At 48.4% G+C, this 8,760-nt stretch overlaps 2 pseudogenes; one reads left to right on the forward strand and one right to left on the reverse strand.

The window, feature by feature from the left end:
* Window positions 1–5,584: 5,584 nt before the first annotated feature.
* LOC112617338 lies at window positions 5,585–6,960 on the forward strand (annotated as a pseudogene).
* A 1,128-nt stretch (window positions 6,961–8,088) lies between these two features.
* LOC112617339 overlaps window positions 8,089–8,760 on the reverse strand; it is a 1,128-nt pseudogene continuing 456 nt past the window's right edge.

An 8,760-nucleotide genomic window follows, 5' to 3' on the forward strand; every position in this document is an offset into this window, starting at 1 on the left:
CCTGCTGCTCCTCAGGCTGTGGGTCATCCTGCTGCCAGTCCAGCTGCCGCAAACCCTGCTGCTCCCAGTCCAGCTGCTGTGTCCCCGTGTGCTGCCAGTGCAAGATCTGAGGCTCTAGTGGGAAACCTCAGGTAGCTCCTGAAGATCTGCGCTTCCCAACAAGTGAGTACCCCTCAAGCACATCCTGTTCTGGAGCAGAGCAATGAGTCCCCTGGCTCAGGGCTTCTTTTTCCAGCCCTTGAGGAAGTGGAATGAACCACTTCCTGCCCATTCACTGTAAGGGTATCACATGCCCCTTGTACTATGGCCCCTCCTTCCCACATGCCCCCATATGTCTGAGCCAGACTGCACTGGGGGCGGCCCTCACGCCAAGCAAGAGCCTGGAATTCCCCATCTTGATAATTCCATGGGAGATAGCAAACCTTTCTTTCCTGTGTCTGCCAGGAGCTCCATTTACAGATGGATGTCCTGCAACCCAAATGATCACATGTATCTGTGGAAATCCAAAATGCACCTGGGTGCAGCACTAAATAAATTCTACATCCTCAGCCTTGGTCTCACTGACTCTTTTCTTTCAGCCTCTGTCTCATTGCTAAACTGGCCACATGTGCTTCCCCTCCCTCCCTGATGGCTTACTACTGCCACCACTGTAAGAGTGTGCCAGGCCCAGCTCGCATTCCAGAAACAGTTGTTGAACTGATTAATGAAGGAGTCACTAGCAGTGTGTATGAATGAATGAAGACGAGTGAATGAATGAGTGAATGGGTGAGGCTTTCTCATTAGTACACAGGGAGCCCCAGCTGCATCTCAGTGGGATTCAGTCTGTCTTGGTTGGAATTGTGCACTCCTGCTTCTTCCCCGTGGGAGGATATGTTTGGGGGAGAAGGAGATCTTTGCCCTCAGTGCCTAGGAAGGGGTATAATGGGTGGTCTTTGTGCCCATCCAGGCCCCAGAGTGAAGGTCAAGCGCGTAGAGGAGGAAGGGAGACTAGAATGAGCTGTGCTCCTGAGATGCTCTGTAGGACAACACTGGAAATTGTGCTGCCTCAGGTGCCCAAGATGGTGTGGCCAAGCACAGGCTCAGGTGCGCCCTTCTTCTCTGGGCACAGAGTGAAGAAGAATCCAAGTGTTCTCTGACCACTCACAGGTTTCCCAGCTTTGGTTTTGCACAGGGAGGAACAGAAGGGAACTTTCTCAGCCTGATAAAGGGCATCTACCCACTTTGAACACTATACGTAACTGGGAAAACCTGGATGTTTCCCCATAAAATCAGGAACAAGGAAAGGGTGTCCACACTCACCACTTCTATGCAACATGTCACTGAAGCTATAGCCAGAGTAATATGACAAGAAAATGAAATGAAAAGCACCCAGGCAGGAAAAAACTAAGCAAAAGTTTCTCTATTTACAGAAAACCTTATCTTGTATGTAGAAAATCCTAAGGGATACACACACACACACACACACACACACATTATGCCCAATAAATGAGCTCAAAAGAGTTCAGGGCACAATTCCTATACACAAAAGTCAGCTGTGTTTCTACAACCACCAATGAGCAATGCAAGCAGGATGTAAGGGAATAATTCTGTCAAAAAGTGTGTAATTCTTAGGAATACAGACAACCAAAAAGTCTAAGGCTTGGACACTTAACACTACAAGACATCAATGGAAGAAATTAAAGAGGACCAAACTATATGGGGGGAAAATCCCATGTTCATGTATTGGAAGACCTAATATTGTGAAGATTTAAACACTCTAAAAAACTTGATCTACCAATTCAATGCAATTACATCCCAGATTTCTTTTCTGCAGAAATTGACAAGCTGATTCTAAAATTTATGTAAACATTCAAGGAACCCAAAATGGCTAAAACATCTTTGAAAAAGAAAAATAAAGTTGACGACTCATGTTTTCCGATTTCTAAATGGGCTACAAAGCAAACAGTAATCAAGGCAGTGTGGTGGTTGTCTGAAGATAGAAAGACACATTAATGGAATAGATTTGAGACCCTTGAGATAAAGCCTCACAGTTGTGGTCAATGGATTTTCAACAAGAGTACGAAACAATTCCACGGGAAAAAAGGAGCCTTTTCAACAAGCAATGCCACTGAGACAACTGGATGTCCACATGCAGAAGAATGAATTTGAACCTTTACCTCTTACCATATACCAAACACACGAACAAGACAAAAACAGAAAAAAATAGCTCAATGGCCTAATTGTAAAAGCTAAAACTAGAGGACTGTGAGAAGAAAAACAGGTTAAGTTTTTATGACCTTGGAGTGTGCAACGGCTCTTAGAGAATGACACCAAAAGCACGAGGGATAAAAGGAAAAACTAGATTAAATAACTCTATCAAAACTAATAGTTTTTATGCTTCTAAGAGGACTATCAAGAAAATGAAAAGACACCAATGGAATGGGAGAAACTACTTTCAAATCATATATTTGATAATGAACTTGCATCCAGACATAAAGAATTCTTAGTACTCAAACATAAAATCCAATTAAAAACGTAGCAGAGGATTTAAATAGGCATTTTCTGAAGATATACAAATGGCTATAAGCTTGTGAAAAGGGGCTCATCACTGATTTATGTTTTTGCCTGTAACTTCTGTTCCCCAAGACATATGAGATCAAGTTGTAGCCTAACCACCTGGTGATGATATCAAGACTTCTAGAGACTGTGTTCTGACCATGGTCACTCACATTTGGCTCAGATATTTGACAGAGTTTGCCTTTTTTCATCAGCAGGTCATTAACTTCAGATCTGTCTTCTCTTTAAATGTGTGTGTTTATGGTTATAAACTTCTACCTCACACTGCTTTTGATGCATCCATAAACTTTGGTATGCTGTGTTTTCCCTTCCATTTGTCTCTAGGTATTTCTCTTGTGACTTCTTCTTTGCTTCATCGGTTAAGAGCATGCTGTTTAATTTCCACACGGTTGTAGATTTTCCGTTTTTCCTTCTCCTATGGATTTCTAGTTTTAATCCACTGTGCTTGGAGAAAACACCATATAATTTCACATTTAAAATGTGTTGAAATTTGTTCTGTGGCCTGACATATGGTCTATCCTGGAGAAAATTCCATGTGCACCTGAGAGAAAGGTATACTCTGCTGCTGTTGGGTTGGAGTCATCTGTGTATTAGCCATTTGTATATCTTCTTCAGAAAATGCCTATTTACATCCTCTGCTAAGTTTTTAATTGGACTGTACGTTTGAGTACTAATAATTCTTTATGTCTGGATGCAAGTTCATTATCAAATATATGATTCAAAAGTAGTTTCTCCCATTCTGTTGGTGTCTTTTCATTTTCTCAATAGTGCTCTTAGAAGCATAAAAGTTATTAGTTTTGATGGAGTTATTCTAGTTTTTTCTTTTCTCCCTCGTGCTTTTGGTGTCATTCTCTAAGAGCCATTGCATACTCCACGGTCATAAGGTTTAACCTGTTTTTCTTCTCACAGTCCTCTAGTTTTGGCTTGTACAATTAAGCCATTGAGCTATTTTTTCTGTTTTTGTCATGTTCGGTTGTTTGGTATATGGTAAGAGGTAAAGGTCCAAATTCATTCTTCTGCATGTGGACATCCAGTTGTCTCAGTGGCATTGCTTGTGGAAAAGGTTCCTTTTTCCCATGGAATTGTTTCGTACTCTTGTTGAAAATCCACTGACCACAACTGTGAGGTTTATCTCAACGGTCTTGAATCTACTCCACTGATGCATCTTTCTATATTTAGACCACTCTGCCTTGATTACTGTTTGCTTTGGAGCCCATTTAGAAATTGGAAAACGTGAGTTCTCAATTTTATTTTTCTTTTTCAAGATTGTTTTAGCTATTTAGGATTCCTTGAATATTTACATACATTTAAGAATCAGCTTGTCCATTTCTGCAGAAAAGAAACCTGAGATGTAATTCCATTGAACTGGTAGATCAATTTTTATAGTGTTTCAGTCTTCACAATATTCTTCTTCCAATACATGAACATGGGATTTTTCCCCCATTTACTTTGGTCCTCTTTGACTTCTTCCAGTGATGTCTTGTAGTGTTAAGTGTCCAAATCTTGAATTTTTGGTTGCTGGTATTCCTAGGAATTTTATTCTTTTTGATAGAATTGTTCCCTTATATCCTGTTTGCATTGCTCATTGGTGGTTGTAGAAACACAGCTGACTTTTGTGTATAGGACTTGTACCCTGAACCCTGTTGAGCTCATTTATTGGGTATAATAGTTGTGTGTGTCTCTGTGTGTGTGTGTGTGTGTGTCCCTTAGGATTTCCTACATACAAGATGAGGTTTTCTGTAAATAAAGATACTTTTGCCTAGTTTTTTCCTGCCTGGGTGCTATTTATATCATTTTCTTGTCATATTACTCTGGCTATAGCTTCAGTGAAATGTTGCATAGAAGTGGTGGGTGTGAACATCCTTTTCTTGTTCCTGATCTTAGGGGGAAACATTCAGGTTTGCACAGTTGCATATAGTGTTCACTGTGGGTAGATGCCCTTTATCAGGCTGAGAAAAGTCTCTTCTGTTCCTCCCTGTGCAAAACCAAAGCTGAGAAGCCTGTGAGTGATGGAAGAACATTGGATTCTTCGTCACTCTGTGCCCAGAGAAGGAGGGCACACCTTAACCTGTGCTGGGCCACACCCTCTCGGGTCCCTGAAGCAGCACAGTTTCCAGTGTTGTCCTACAGAGCATCTCAGGGACACAGCTGATTCTAGTCTCGCTTCCCCCTCTCCTGGCTTGACCCACAAACTGGGAACTGGTTGGACACAGAGACCACCCATTATAACCCTTCCTAAGCACAGAGGGCAAGATCTCCTTCTCTGCCAAACATATCCTCCCGTGGGGAAGAAGCAGGAGTCCACAATTCCAACCAAGATAGACTGAATCCCACTGAGATGCAGCTGGGGCTCCCTGTGTACTAATGAGAGATCCCCACTCACTCACTCATTCATTCATTCGTCTTCATTCATTCATACACACTGCTAGTGGTTCCTTCATTAATCAGTTCAACAACTGTTTCTGGAATTGGAGCTGGGCCTGGCACATAGTTACAGCAGTGTGAGAAATAAGCTATCAGGGAGGGAGGGGAAGGACAGTTTACCAATGAGAGAGAGGCTGGAAGAAAAGAGTCAGTGAGACCAAGGCTGAGGGTTGTAGAATTTATTTAGTGCTGCACCCAGATCCATTTTGGATTTCCATAGATACATGTGATCATTTGGGTTGCAGGACATCCATCTGCAAATGCCACGGAGCTCCTGGCAGGCACAGGAAAGAAGGGTTGGCTGTCTCCCATGGAATTATCAAGAAGGGGAATTCCAGGCTCTTGCTTGGCATGAGGGCCGCCCCCAGTGCAGTCTGGCTCAGACATATGGGGGCATGTGGGAAGGATTGGCAAAAGTCCCCAGGGCATGTGATACCCTTAAAGGGAATGGGCAGGGAGTGGTTCATTTCACTTCTTCAAAGGCTGGAATAAGATGACCTGAGCCAAGGGACTCATTGTTCTGGTCCAGAACAGGATGTGCTTCAAGGGTAGTCACTCGTTGGAAAGCACACATCTTCAGGAGCTACCTGAGGTTTCCCACTAGAGCCTCAGATCTTGCACTGGCAGCACACGGGGACACAGCAGCTGGACTGGGAGCAGCAGGGTTTGCAGCAACTGGACTGGCAGCAGGATGACCCACAGCCTGAGCAGCAGGGATTGCAGCAGCTGGACTGGCAGCAGCAGGGCTTACAGCAGCTGGACTGGCAGCAGGATGACCCACAGCCTGAGGAGGAGCAACAGGGCTTACAGCAGCTGGACTGGGAGCAACATGGCTTACAGCAGCTGGACTGGCAGCAGGATGACCCACAGCCTAAGGTGGAACAGCAGGGCTTGCAGCAACTGCACTGGGAGCAGCCACAAGAACCACATCCCCCCTTAGAGCCACCACAAGAGCCACAGGCACAGACTCCCTTGGAGACCCCACAAGAGCCACAGCCCCCCTTGGAGCCCCCACAGGACCCACAGCCCCCCTTGGAGCCCCCACAGGAGCCACAGCTGGAGCAGGAACAGGCTGGGACACAGCAGCACACAGGCTTGCAGTAGCAGACGGGCACACAGCAGCTGGAGCCACAGCCCCCACAGCCAGAGCCACAGCCCCCACAGCCGGATCCACAGCCTCCACAGCCGGAGCCACAGCCTCCGGAGCAGCCACAGCAGCCCATGGTTCTGGTGGGTTGAGGGTGGAGCAGGTAGATGAGGAGGTGAGAGAGAAGTGCAGGTGTGGAGTCCCCTGGGTCTGGGCTCTTTATATATCTGTCTAGGGGTCATGGGGTGCACATGGTCCCTTCCTGGTTCTTACTGATATTCTCTCCTTAGGGAACTTGTGTGTCATTTAGAATAAAAACATTGTGTTGCCTCGTGACACACTTCCTCCTCCTGCATTGTTTTCCTCTCTACAGCCTCTGGGCCCAAGTCCTGCCCTCCCACAACCCCCAGGATTGAGTGGAGCCTCCTCTGTTCCTGCCTCTGCCCTCAGACCACAGCCTTCTATCGCTGTTCCAGAAGGATTCGCCTTACCGGTGTTTTAAATGGTTTATTTGTCTGTGTTTCTATCCATGCATACACTCTGGGCTCTTCTAGTACAGGAGTGAAATTCAGCACAGCCAAGGTCTTGTTCTCCATCAGGTCTGGGGGCAGGAGGCTGCTGGACAGTGTCTCTGTCCCTCCTGCCATTCTGGAGAGCCCAGCTCCCCCAGGCTCCGGTCTGCCTGTCAGCTCCCTGACTGTGCTGGCTTCTTCTTCCCTTCGGGGAGTCAGCAGCTAGACTGGCAGCAGGATGACCCACAACCTGGTGAGCAGCAAGAGGGCTTCCAGCAACTGCACTGGGAGCAGCCACAAGGACGACAGCCCCCCTTAGAGCCACCACAGGAGTCACAACTCCCCTTGGAGCCCCCACAGGAGCCACAGACCCCCTTGTAGCTCCCACATCCTGTCTCTGTGGCAGGTTGGTGACCTGCTGTGTTCATCACACATCTCGATTTTGAGAGGCATGGCTTCCTTTGAGATGTGTGTGTTCCTTTTCTCTTCTGTAATACAATTTCAAATGTGTGTGAGTGTGTGTCTATGTGAGTGTGTGTGTGTGCGTGTGTGTGTGAGAGAATGGAGATTCCGCTCTGACTCAAACATAGAAAGTCACCAGAGACCATTGCTCTCATCACATCAATAAAAATGAGCTAGATAAACTCAAAAGAATCCACGAGGGCACAGAGAGTTTTACAACCCACTGGGGGCGAGGACACAGAGAAACTCCAAGGAACTGAGCTCCGGGGAGTGCTGAGCCCTTCCCGGGAGAGACGAGGCCCTGGCTGCTGCCAGGCCTGCGGGGATGGGAAGGTGCAGACTGCACCAGGGCAGGGAGAGGCCTGCTGGACATCAGAGGAAATGCGAAGCCATGCCCGAGGGCTGGTGTGTCAGACAAGAATCCCAGATTCCCAGAGTCCAGGTCCACGACCACCTGCCACCTCCTCCCAGGGTTCTCTTTGGAGGGTTTGGGCGGGAACTCCCTAATGCCCAGGCAGGGAGGACAGTAGGTCTGAGACCCGGGAGGTCATGAGGTTCCTGCCGGGTACGGAACCAGGTGCTGCCCTCTAGAAATGAGCGGGGCAGGAGAGCTGAGGACCTCTCCACAAGGCATCCAGTCGCTCACCCAGGAAACCCGGACAGGAAGGAGAGCTGGGAGGAGCCACAAGTGTTCCACGCCTTTAGGGAGCACTGAGAAAGATCAGGGTTGCAGGAAGCAGGGGCAGAAAAGTGAAGGAGAGAAAAGGGAATTCGCAGCACCCCATCGCCTGGTGGGGACAGTGGCCTGGGGAGCACAGGCGGTGAGAACAGTGCCCTGAAGGGAAGAGAAAACAGGGGCAGAAGGCTGGGGTCAGAGGACGGGGCAGAAACAAACCAGGTTTCACTCATTCCTGGGAGTCCACGGAGGGGAGGACTTGGACCCTGAGGATTTAGAGCGGAAAACCACGTAGGAGGAGGAAGTGTGTCACAAGAAAACACAGTATTTTTGTTATTTTAAATGACACACAAGTTTCCTGGGAAAAAACTTTAGGAGGAACAAGGAAGGGCCCCTGTGACCCACCTGACCCCTAGACAGGTGTATAAAGAGCCCAGGCTCGGGGGTTCCACATCTGCACCTCCCTCTCACCTGTTCCTCTACCTGCTCCACCCTCAATCCACCAGAATCATGGGCTGCTGTGGCTGCTCTGGAGGCTGTGGCTCCCGTTGTGGGGGCTGTGGTTCCGGCTGTGGGGGCTGTGGCTCCAGCTGTGGGGGCTGTGGCTCTGGCTGTGGGGGCTGCAGCTCCAGTTGTGGGGGCTGTGGCTCTAGCTGCTGTGTGCCCGTCTGCTGCTGCAAGCCTGTGTGCTGCTGTGTCCCAGCCTGTTCCTGCTCCAGCTGTGGCTCCTGTGGGGGCTCCAAGGGGGGCTGTGGCTCTTGTGGGGGCTCCAAGGGAGGCTGTGGCTGTGGCTGTAGTGGTGGCTCTAAGGGAGGCTGTGGTTCTTGTGGATGTTCCCAGTGCAGTTGCTGTAAGCCCTGCTGCTGCCAGTCCAGCTGCTGCAAGCCCTGCTGCTCCTCAGGCTGTGGGTCATCCTGCTGCCAGTCCAGCTGCTGTAAGCCCTGCTGCTCCTCAGGCTGTGGGTCATCCTGCTGCCAGTCCAGCTGCTGTAAGCCCTGCTGCTCCTCAGGCTGTGGGTCATCCTGCTGCCAGTCCAGCTGCTG

This window comes from Theropithecus gelada, unplaced genomic scaffold (genome assembly GCF_003255815.1).
Source record: "Theropithecus gelada isolate Dixy unplaced genomic scaffold, Tgel_1.0 HiC_scaffold_16052, whole genome shotgun sequence".
In the NCBI taxonomy this organism is placed as follows: Eukaryota; Metazoa; Chordata; class Mammalia; order Primates; family Cercopithecidae; genus Theropithecus; species Theropithecus gelada.